General features: G+C 46.1%; 1 long non-coding RNA gene across 1 annotated transcript; it reads right to left on the bottom strand.

The window, feature by feature from the left end:
• Positions 1 to 1128: 1128 nt before the first annotated feature.
• LOC148779475 (uncharacterized) lies at positions 1129 to 6590 on the bottom strand. Its single transcript, XR_016046451.1, has 2 exons — positions 5894 to 6590; positions 1129 to 5233 (listed from the first exon to the last, which is right to left on the bottom strand). It is a non-coding gene; the product is annotated as an uncharacterized LOC148779475 (long non-coding RNA).
• Between the last annotated feature and the right edge of the window lie 2539 nt (positions 6591 to 9129).

The following is a 9129-nucleotide window of genomic DNA, read 5'->3' as shown; positions in this document are numbered from 1 at the left end:
TTGCAGAGGCGGTTGCGTACTTTGGAATCTCACAGTTAGAACTGTGGTACACCTCTTTGTCGATGAGGTGGTTGCATGCTCTGCTTTGAAGGCTCACAGCCGAAACTGTGGTACAACTCTTTGTGATATGGCTTTCTAGAGGTGGTTGCATGCCTTGCATGCTTTGCTTTGAAGCCTCACAATCGAAACAGTGGTACGTCTTTGGGATATGGCATGATTGCATGCTGCTTCGAAGCCTCACAGTCGAAACTGTGTTACACATCGGGATATGGCATTGTAGAAGTGGTTGCATTCCTTGATGATTGCATGCTTTGCTTTGAAGCCTCACAGCCACAACCGAGGTACACCTTGATTAGGGAGGACACCTCAATGGGGTGGTGTCTTTTCATCGGGGACATTGTGAAGGAGAATGTGGTAGGGGATGTGTAGGAGGGTGACATGTTTTAACCCCGTGGAGACATGTAAGAACAAGAAGTAGTTTACAGTCATGCGACTGGACTGTACATAGCGCAATTTAATGTCTTGTTACAGAGACGTGACATTTTTACTCGTGATGACCCATAGGGCAGGATCAACACGCCTGTCATTTGAGAGTGAGTTCCCTAAAGGGTTATCACCACACCCCTTTTATTTTGACAATCTTGCCCATAGTGCCCTTGCAGGTTTTCACTATGCCGTCTCTATTTTTCTTTTTCTTTTTGACATATTTTGCCCATGGTGGCCTTTGGGGGTGCACACCATGTCAGTCATTTATTTTCTCTTCTTGCTTTTTTTTAACATTTTTACCCATGACGCCCTTGAGGGGTTTTGTCATGTCCATCCTCTTCTCTTTTTTGTAGAGGTGCATTTAAGGTCATGCCACTGTGACTGTCGATTAGACATGATTTAAGGTCATCCTCCGAGACCTAAGGGCATGTTTAAGGTCTTGCCTCCGGGATCGTAGGGCATATTTAAGGTCTTGCCTCAGGGATCGTAGGGCATATTTAAGGTCTTGCCTCTGAGACCGTATGTTTTACAGTTTAACGTCGTGCCACTAGGACGTGTGCTACTGTTTAGGGTTGTATAGCTTGGACCAAATGTGGCACTAGATCACGCATGGAATCAAGCCCCAATTTCAATTTTCCCTTGTTTATGAAGTTATGGACGATGTCCTTGGTAGCATGACACTCCTCAGTCTTGTGACCAAGCCTTCTATGATATTGGCAGTAATTGGGCTTGTTTTCCTTTCTGACTTCCCCCAATCTTTTCGGCACAGGTAACTCGAACATCCCCTTTGACAGAAGGGTCTCGAGCAATTTGGGGACCATGCGCTTGTCGAAGGAATAACTCTTGTGTCGGCTTTGACTTGAGGAGTGCATGTTAGTTGTCATGGCGGCTGCTAACTGATCATCATCTTTGATCAATGCGAAGGGCCCAACTATACTTCCATGGTGCTTGAGCAAGCCTTCGAATTGTACTGCCTTGTTGACCATCTTGGTGAATGTAGTAGGCCATGATGAAGTCACATAACAAGCAAATTATGGATGCATCCCATGTATGAAGTTGGTGAATGTAGTAGGCCATGATGAAGTCACATAACAAGCAAATTATGGATGCATCCCATGTATGAAGTATTCCGTCTCTTGAGGCTCACCTATTGATGTGGTCAAATTGATGGCCATAGTGCGCCACCTCTCGATATATTTGATCACCGGCTTGTGTGGCTTCTGTTTTACTTCGAGGAGTTCAAAAAGTTGCACTTTCTATGTCACAAAAGCGCTTGAGGAACTCTCCTTCCATCTGCTCCCATGATAAAACCCTGGTGGTAGCCGAGAGTACCATTTGAATGTAGCTCCCGTAAGGGTCCCACAAATTGTCGAAGCAATAAACGTTCATTGTTCGCCGTATTGCCACAGGTTGTAATGAAATGGCCTATATGCTGTTGCGACGGGCCAGTGCCATCGTACTTGGGGAATCGAGTCTTTGGTAGCCCGGTGGGAATAGAGTTTGGTCAACATACGTTGGGTAAGGCTTTTGATAGCGATTCTGCTCTTCCATCACTGGGATATTGTACTTTTTCAATGCTTCGGGTACCATGCCCTTCACTAGTTATCGATTCCCAACCTTAGTTGATGGGGAAGAGACCGGCAATGAGGGAGGCGAGGCTGGGAGTGACTCTTCTTTTGATGGTGTTGTTTTGATGATCAGACAAGGTGCTTGAGAGACGGTAAAGAGGGCTTGGTGCCCCGAGGGGGTACGAGACACTAATACCTCTTGGCGTAAGGTTTCCACCATTTCAGCTTTTGACCTCATCTCGGCTTGTAACTGCCTTAATGTGATCTGAAGCAATGCAATCTTGTCTCCATATCTGGTACCTCATTGATCACTATAGCTTCAACAATTGCCATTCTTGAGGGCTTTTCTTCGATTTGCCCATTATGTGCCTTGGAGTTAAAATCTTGGATTCAACTGCTGCTGCTTCAACAACATCATCGGTGAGGATAATTGGGCCTTCCCTCAAGCCCACTTCATTTTCCAAGGCTTGGGTATCCTCATCATCTAATGAGAATGTGAAACTCTCATAAGACGATGAGGTCACATCATCATCATTGAGGGAGAATTTTCAAGATATCGGAAGAACATGCGATCGTCTTCATAAGGAGCCACAACACTTTCAAGACATGGAGCCTATATGTAGTCAACCTTATAAAGAATCATGGCATCTTCGGAAGCTGGAGGCGCCATTTCATTGGAGTGGTCAGCGAAGGGAATGTTGACCATCTCATCCTCTATTAGGGAATGATTTTCCTCGAATGAGAGTGACGAGCTCTTGTCAGAGGTAGGAGTCATTGGGTGGATGTGGACGAGGGATGTCGCCTCATCATAATTGAGGTCTTCGTCACCTAACGGGAATGTGAAACCCTCATAGGACAAGACTTTACTGTTATCGTCAAGAGCACACATGTAACACGCATGACATGGGAGAAGCATGCAGCTAGCTTCGCGAGGAATCATGGTGCCTTCAGTGTGGCTACCAGAAGGGGGAGTGCAGCTCATCCCTTTAAGACCTCGAGTGTGGCTTTCCTCGAATGAGAGTGACGAACTCTCATCAAAGGTAAGAATATCTGGATGAGAAAGGTTGAGGGAGGCCACATCATTAAAACCAGACAAAGGGGATGGGAGTCCATCACTCCTCCTAGATTCTAGGATGAATCCCAATGAAGGTCGGGAGAGGGTGAATGACGACAAAGTCCCATTCTTATTTCTGACATCGATCTCAACAATGAGTTTTTCATCCCTTTGAAGAAGCTCAACAATACCAGTTCTCTTTTTAGTTTCATCTTGGGGAGCTGCAATGTCAAGGCAGACTTTGGAAGGAGCTGGTGAATCATTCTCTTGCATCATGGGAAGAAGACCATACCCTTCATAGTTCGAACTTTCCATCACCAAGGGACCATGGGCAACACCCTCGGTGGGTTCAGCTTTCGTCTCACTTGAGTCACTAAGGACTGCCTCGTAGCGGTGCCTTCTTACTCATCAAGAATCTTGGGGAAACTGATTCAGGCCCATGAGCTGCCCTGAGCTCAATCTGCTCAAAGATGTCATTGCTCTCGATGCCCTGACTTGAAAGGGGTTCGGAAGTTTGATCGGGTGATGGCTCGATTGGCTCGAGATTGATAGGACTGGCACTTTGCCTCGTTCGCAGGTTCGCCTTTGCCCCGAGTGGGGCTTCGAACCTTATAGATAACTGGCTTTTCTGTGCCTTGAACAATCTTCATGGCATTCACCGCATGACATGCTTCACCAACATCATCTAAATCGAGGGGAGTAAGAGGGGAGAAAAGGTTCTCATCATTGGAAGGGGAGTCTTCAATCACTTTCTTTTCTTTGACCCTAAGCTTGACTTTCAATGTCTTGGTCTCCCGGCCTCATTTTTGGGCTTGACCATGATTTCCCTTCTCAATGGCCAGGTAGAACTGCCTTCGAGCAAAGGCGAGTTGTTCTTCTAACCCTCTTTCATGAATGCCTTCAAAACCAGGGGAGGCACAAGATCGTGCGTGTGCACAGTGCAAAGTTGTGTTCAAGGCAGTACTAGGACTGCCCCGAGAAGGGACAAAGGATTCGGCTTTAGCAGTGCCAGCCTTGTCGTGAGGTGTGCACAATAGGGCAACTTGGTAGTCACCATTCACGCGGTGAACAGACATGTGCTCTAATGGACCATGGTTAAGCCATTGGTCGTGTGCTCGCTGGGACCGTCTGAAGCGAAGTGATAAAGCGGCATCATGCTCAGAGGGGTAAACATCGGGTCGCCCCTGTGTGTGGGGCTAAGCTCTAAGAGACTCAACTCGTGATGGTGAAACGGGGTAGCTTTGGAGCTGCCTCGAGGCGTGGACCTTGCGGATGAACTATTAGTCCTAGTGGGTGGGTGAGGGGAAATAGCTTCAAATCCTCCTCTTTGTCTCAAACCTCAAGAAATGGAGGTTCAGAGTGATGCAAAATGAGGGGGTGGCTGTACAGCGACCCACAAAAGCAATGACAAGCGAACTACCAATTGTGGAAGAGAGGGGGGCGACCCTTTTGGCTGCCCCGAGCAAGACGACCGACAAGTAACTTGCCGGTAGCTAGATGAATGTTGTGAGGGGCAACAACTGTGCCACCTGTGCAAGTGACACCGACGATATGCTTGTCGATGCAGGGAAGCAGGGAGTTAGGGACTTGCGAGTCCCTCCTCGCCACAAGTCAGGTAAGAACCCGGGAGCGCGAAATTGAATTAACGTTAAAAAAGAAATGGGGGAACCTGGTCCGTGGGGACGGATTTCGAGTGCGGGGATTATGAAATCCCCGACTCGAAAATAGGGGTTGAATAACTCCCGATGACATGCGGGTGTGTGTTGGAACACCAGAGAACTCGTCAAGCAAGATGAGCCGACGATGGGGTAGCGTGTCCTCAGAAGAGTCGCCAAGCTGGTTAGGTGCCTCGATCTCGCCCTCCGGGTCGGGGTGACCCGGTGGCGTAGTTCCAAGTTCGAGATGGGCACAAGACCTGTGACTGCTCTCTCAGAAACCGCATAAAGAAGGCGTGGGCCGGAATACCATCCGGTGAGAGGAATTATAGTCGTGAGGTGGGACTTACCTCACGTGGGTCCGTGACACGCTCGAGCTGCATGCATGAGCGCCCTCTTAGATCACGAAGAATGCTCCCTGGCTTGAGGCCGGTTCCGAATCAACTCCCTTGACTTGTTTTTCTGCGTTCCTGCACACACATAAACGTAACGTGTCCAAACAAACGGATTTGAAGACCTAGACTTGTGGAAAATGAAATAAAAGTAAAATGGATAAGATGAAAATGAAGTGAAGTGAAATAAAAATAAAGGGGATGAATTAAGATAAAATAAAGTGGGAGGGATAGAAAATTAAAACAAAGGAAAATAAAGCTGGTGAATAAAATGAAGTACGGTAAAATAAGATGAAATAAAGTAAACAAAATAAAATAAAATAAACGAGGTAACATAAATGGTATAAAATAAAATGAGTAAAGCAAAATAAAATGAAAGAGGTAATAAGAATGAAATAGAATGAGGTAAAATAGAATAAAAACGTAAAATAAAATAAGATAAGGTAAAGTGAACTAAAATGAATAGAGTGCAAGAAATAAAATAAGGTAAACAAAAATAAAAATACAAGAAGTAAATAAAATAAAGTAAATTAAAGTAAAATAAAATAAAAGAAGAAAATAAGATAAAATATGATATGGAAAATATGATAAAATAAGTGGAGAAATATAATAAAATAGCTTAAGGTGAAATGAATGGGATGGGTAGGATTAAGTGAAAAACAAAAACAATGAATCAATTGGTTTAAAAAAAAGGAGAAGCTTGTTGTTAGGTTATTAGGCGTAGAGAGCGGGAAATACATGAGGAGCTGCTTTGGGTGAGGAAGGTTGAACGAAACGAAAAGAAATGGGAAAGTGAGCGAAACGAAAAGGGACGGAAAGAAATGGAAAAATGGGTATTTCGTTTGGGGATTTCTAGAGCGAGAGAGCGGAAGGTTGCAGAGAGGGGAGAGCAGGAGGCTGCAGAGACAAAGAGCAGGGAGAAGTGAAAAACAAAGAGCAGCGAGAGGGGCAACGAAGACTGAAGGGGATGGCTGAGGGGCAGAGACGGCAAAATGAAAAGAGAGAGAGAAGCAGAGTGAGAGAGGGGGGCCGCAGCGTGGTGGCTGAGATGAGGGCTCGGCAGGAGAAGGATGGTGCACGGCAGAGGTTAATGCGCGCGGGAGTTGTCGTGTACCGCAGTGGCTAATGCGTACGGGAATTGTCGCCCGTGGCAGTGGTCAACGTGCGCGGGAGTTGTCGCGCACGACAGTGGTTAACGCATGCAGGAGTTTTCGTGCACGGCAAGGGAGGGAGATGACGCACGGCCGGGTTGAAGGGCGCGACAGCATGTGCGCGTGCTCGGTGGTGTAAGAAGAGTGCTAGGCAATGTGAGAGAGCACGACAGGGCTGAGGAGGAAGTGGGCTCGTCGGTATGGAAGGAGCGCACGGCGGTGTATGCGTGTGCTCGGCAGGGTGGGGGCACGGCTTTCTTTTGTTGAGGAGAAGAGAGTGGGGTAAGTGGACGCGAGGGAGCACAAGAAGAGAGAAGGAAAGAAAGAAAAAGAGAGAAGGTACACATAAAAGAAAGAGCAAGGATGTGACGGTGCACATGCAAAAGGGCAGGGGGTAGACCTGAGGGTGCACGACAGGAAGTGGACATGCAAGGAGCAAATAAAAGAAAGGGAGAAAAGAAGAGTGAGAAGGAGAGTAAAACATGGACGGCAGCTTATGCTGCCATCCATGGTAGAGATAAAAGAAAAAGAGAAGAGAGGGAAAGAGAATAGATAAGAGAGAAGGAGAGAGAAAGAAAATGAATGAAGAGAGAGAAAGAGAGAAGAAGAAAAGAGAGAGAAATAGTTTGGCTCGACGGCTAGGCTGGCACAGTGACAAGACTAGCACGGTAGCAAGACGGGCACGGTAACTTAGACCGGCATGACGGGTAAATTGCTCGGTGACAAGACTGGCACATTGGCTAGTTCGGCACTCGGTAGTTAGACGAGCACAGTAACTCAGACCAGCATGATGGCTAAACTGCTCGGCAACAAGACTGGCACGACAACACAGGGTTCAGCTTGCCATCTAGTCAGGCCAGCCAAGGAGAGAACGAGGAGAGAGAAAGAGGACAGAGAAAGTGGAGAGAAAAAGTTACCTTTAAGCCCAAAGGTTCCTGTTCAAAATTTTCTCTCTCCTCTCTCCAAACTGTGACCCAAAGTTTAAGCCAAAAGAGAATATGTTATTGATTGGGAAGAAGCCCTTTACATGAGGTGCGCACATGATTATATGGAAGTGGGGCCCAAACATGGGTGTACAATCAATTTTTTACCAACTTGCTAAAAATTAACAATTAAGTGAATTAAAGAAATTTGAAAAATTGGGGCAAAATGATGATTTTACCCCTGCATCGACAATTTATGAAATTCCAAATTAGTCCCTACAATGGCCGTTCACTCGTGTAAACGTTTTGTGGCTGATTCGAAGCTTTTACGGTCACCATCTGGCCAAAAGAATATTGTATTCTAGATGGGCTCGAGAACAGATCGTTTTGGCATCCATTTCGAGCCATGGATCGGAGTTTGGTTCGTGATCATGATGTGGCAAAAACATGGGAAAACGTGGAACTTTAGATTTAGGATTCAACGCTTTTCTCAGTGTTTTCACTAATTTCTTCACTGTAGTGTAATGAGCTAGTTACCATGCTCGTTCTGCAAAAAGAACGGCTCGATTTGATGCCCGAACGACTGTTTTCCAAATTGGAAAACTTTTGCCAGAGTTTGGATTCCAATGGCCAGAATTTTCCACTGTTTATCGCTGATTTCTTATGAATCTGACCGTCCATCACTTGCGGTGATCGACCCTGAGGAAGCTCTCGACCTTGTGGTTGTAACGGGTTTGATCTTGCATTGATCCGTCATGCGAGTGTCGTGATGCAGGCGTTTGATCGAGAGGATATGTTGTTGGAAATTTTCTGCTGCTTTTGGAACTTCCGGCGAACTTATCTCTTCGATATCTCTCTGCTCGGGTTGTGTCATCGTATGTGCCATATATCAAATCGACCGGGTCGTCGAGACAAACATGCTCCCAAAATTTGGACTTGATCCAACCTGAGATGAGGGAAATATGACTATAGAAAATTTACCCCCGAAATGGTGAAGCACAATTATCATTAATGGAAACTGGTTCACTGAGGGTGCACCATAGTGTACAACCTACCCATTTTAGGTAAGTTGGCAATAACTTGCTCTAGAAGCGTCCAAATGCGTCGAAAATTGGTACCCGAGGGTTTTCTAATGTTCTGAATCCAATGACGATGGCCTGAAGACCATTTGACGCTTGGATAATTGTGTTGTAGTTTAGAGTCCATTTTTAGCACAATAGAGGCGAAATTTCTTGAAACTAATTTGTCGTCTGCACTGCCTTAAACTCGTCGGATTGCGACATAACTTAGAAGGTGTTCTTAGGAGACCCTTAGCCGCATTCTTGTATGTTTTCGGGCCATTCTAAGACTAACAAAAATTTCACTTCTAGATAAGTGCTTATTGTCCTATGGCTTACGTAGTCAACAAGTGTTCTAGTACCTGCAGACCTAGGTCGTTAACTGCTCTCTCCTTATTCACATCAGGGATATAAGTGATGGAAAATAACCTCAAGCAAGGGTGTCCCAGCATTTGGTGGAACGTGCAGCAGTTGGGATGATTGACCCATTCTGCGTGGTCCGACCGTTTGCTAGATGGGAGGGTCACCATGTCTTACTCAATCAACATTTTGAGGAGGGTCGGCACCCATGCCCTGTTGAAACTATACGTTTGTTTGAGCTTCTGCCTGAACTCTTCGGTTTGATTGTAGGTCGGTGGTGGAGGCACCATGCTGCAGTCCTGCTTTTTAGGTGGCGGCTGTCGTGCCGATCCCTGAATTTGTTGTTGCAAAACCCAGGAGGTGTCCAACGTCCATAAGGGTTGCATTGGGTGTGGGTTGCGGTCGTAACTGCCGTGCTGATTAGATTCCTGAACTTAGGTTTGGGCCGGGTTTCCGCCAATGATGCTTTAGTAGGCTTTCGA

The sequence above is a fragment of the Amborella trichopoda genome, chromosome 12 (assembly GCF_054954075.1).
Source record: "Amborella trichopoda isolate Santa Cruz 75 chromosome 12, AtrichopodaSantaCruz75HAP2 v2.0, whole genome shotgun sequence".
Lineage (NCBI taxonomy): Eukaryota > Viridiplantae > Streptophyta > Magnoliopsida > Amborellales > Amborellaceae > Amborella > Amborella trichopoda.
Note: the sequence above shows the minus strand (reverse complement) of the source record. Positions and strands in the feature narration are given on the sequence as shown.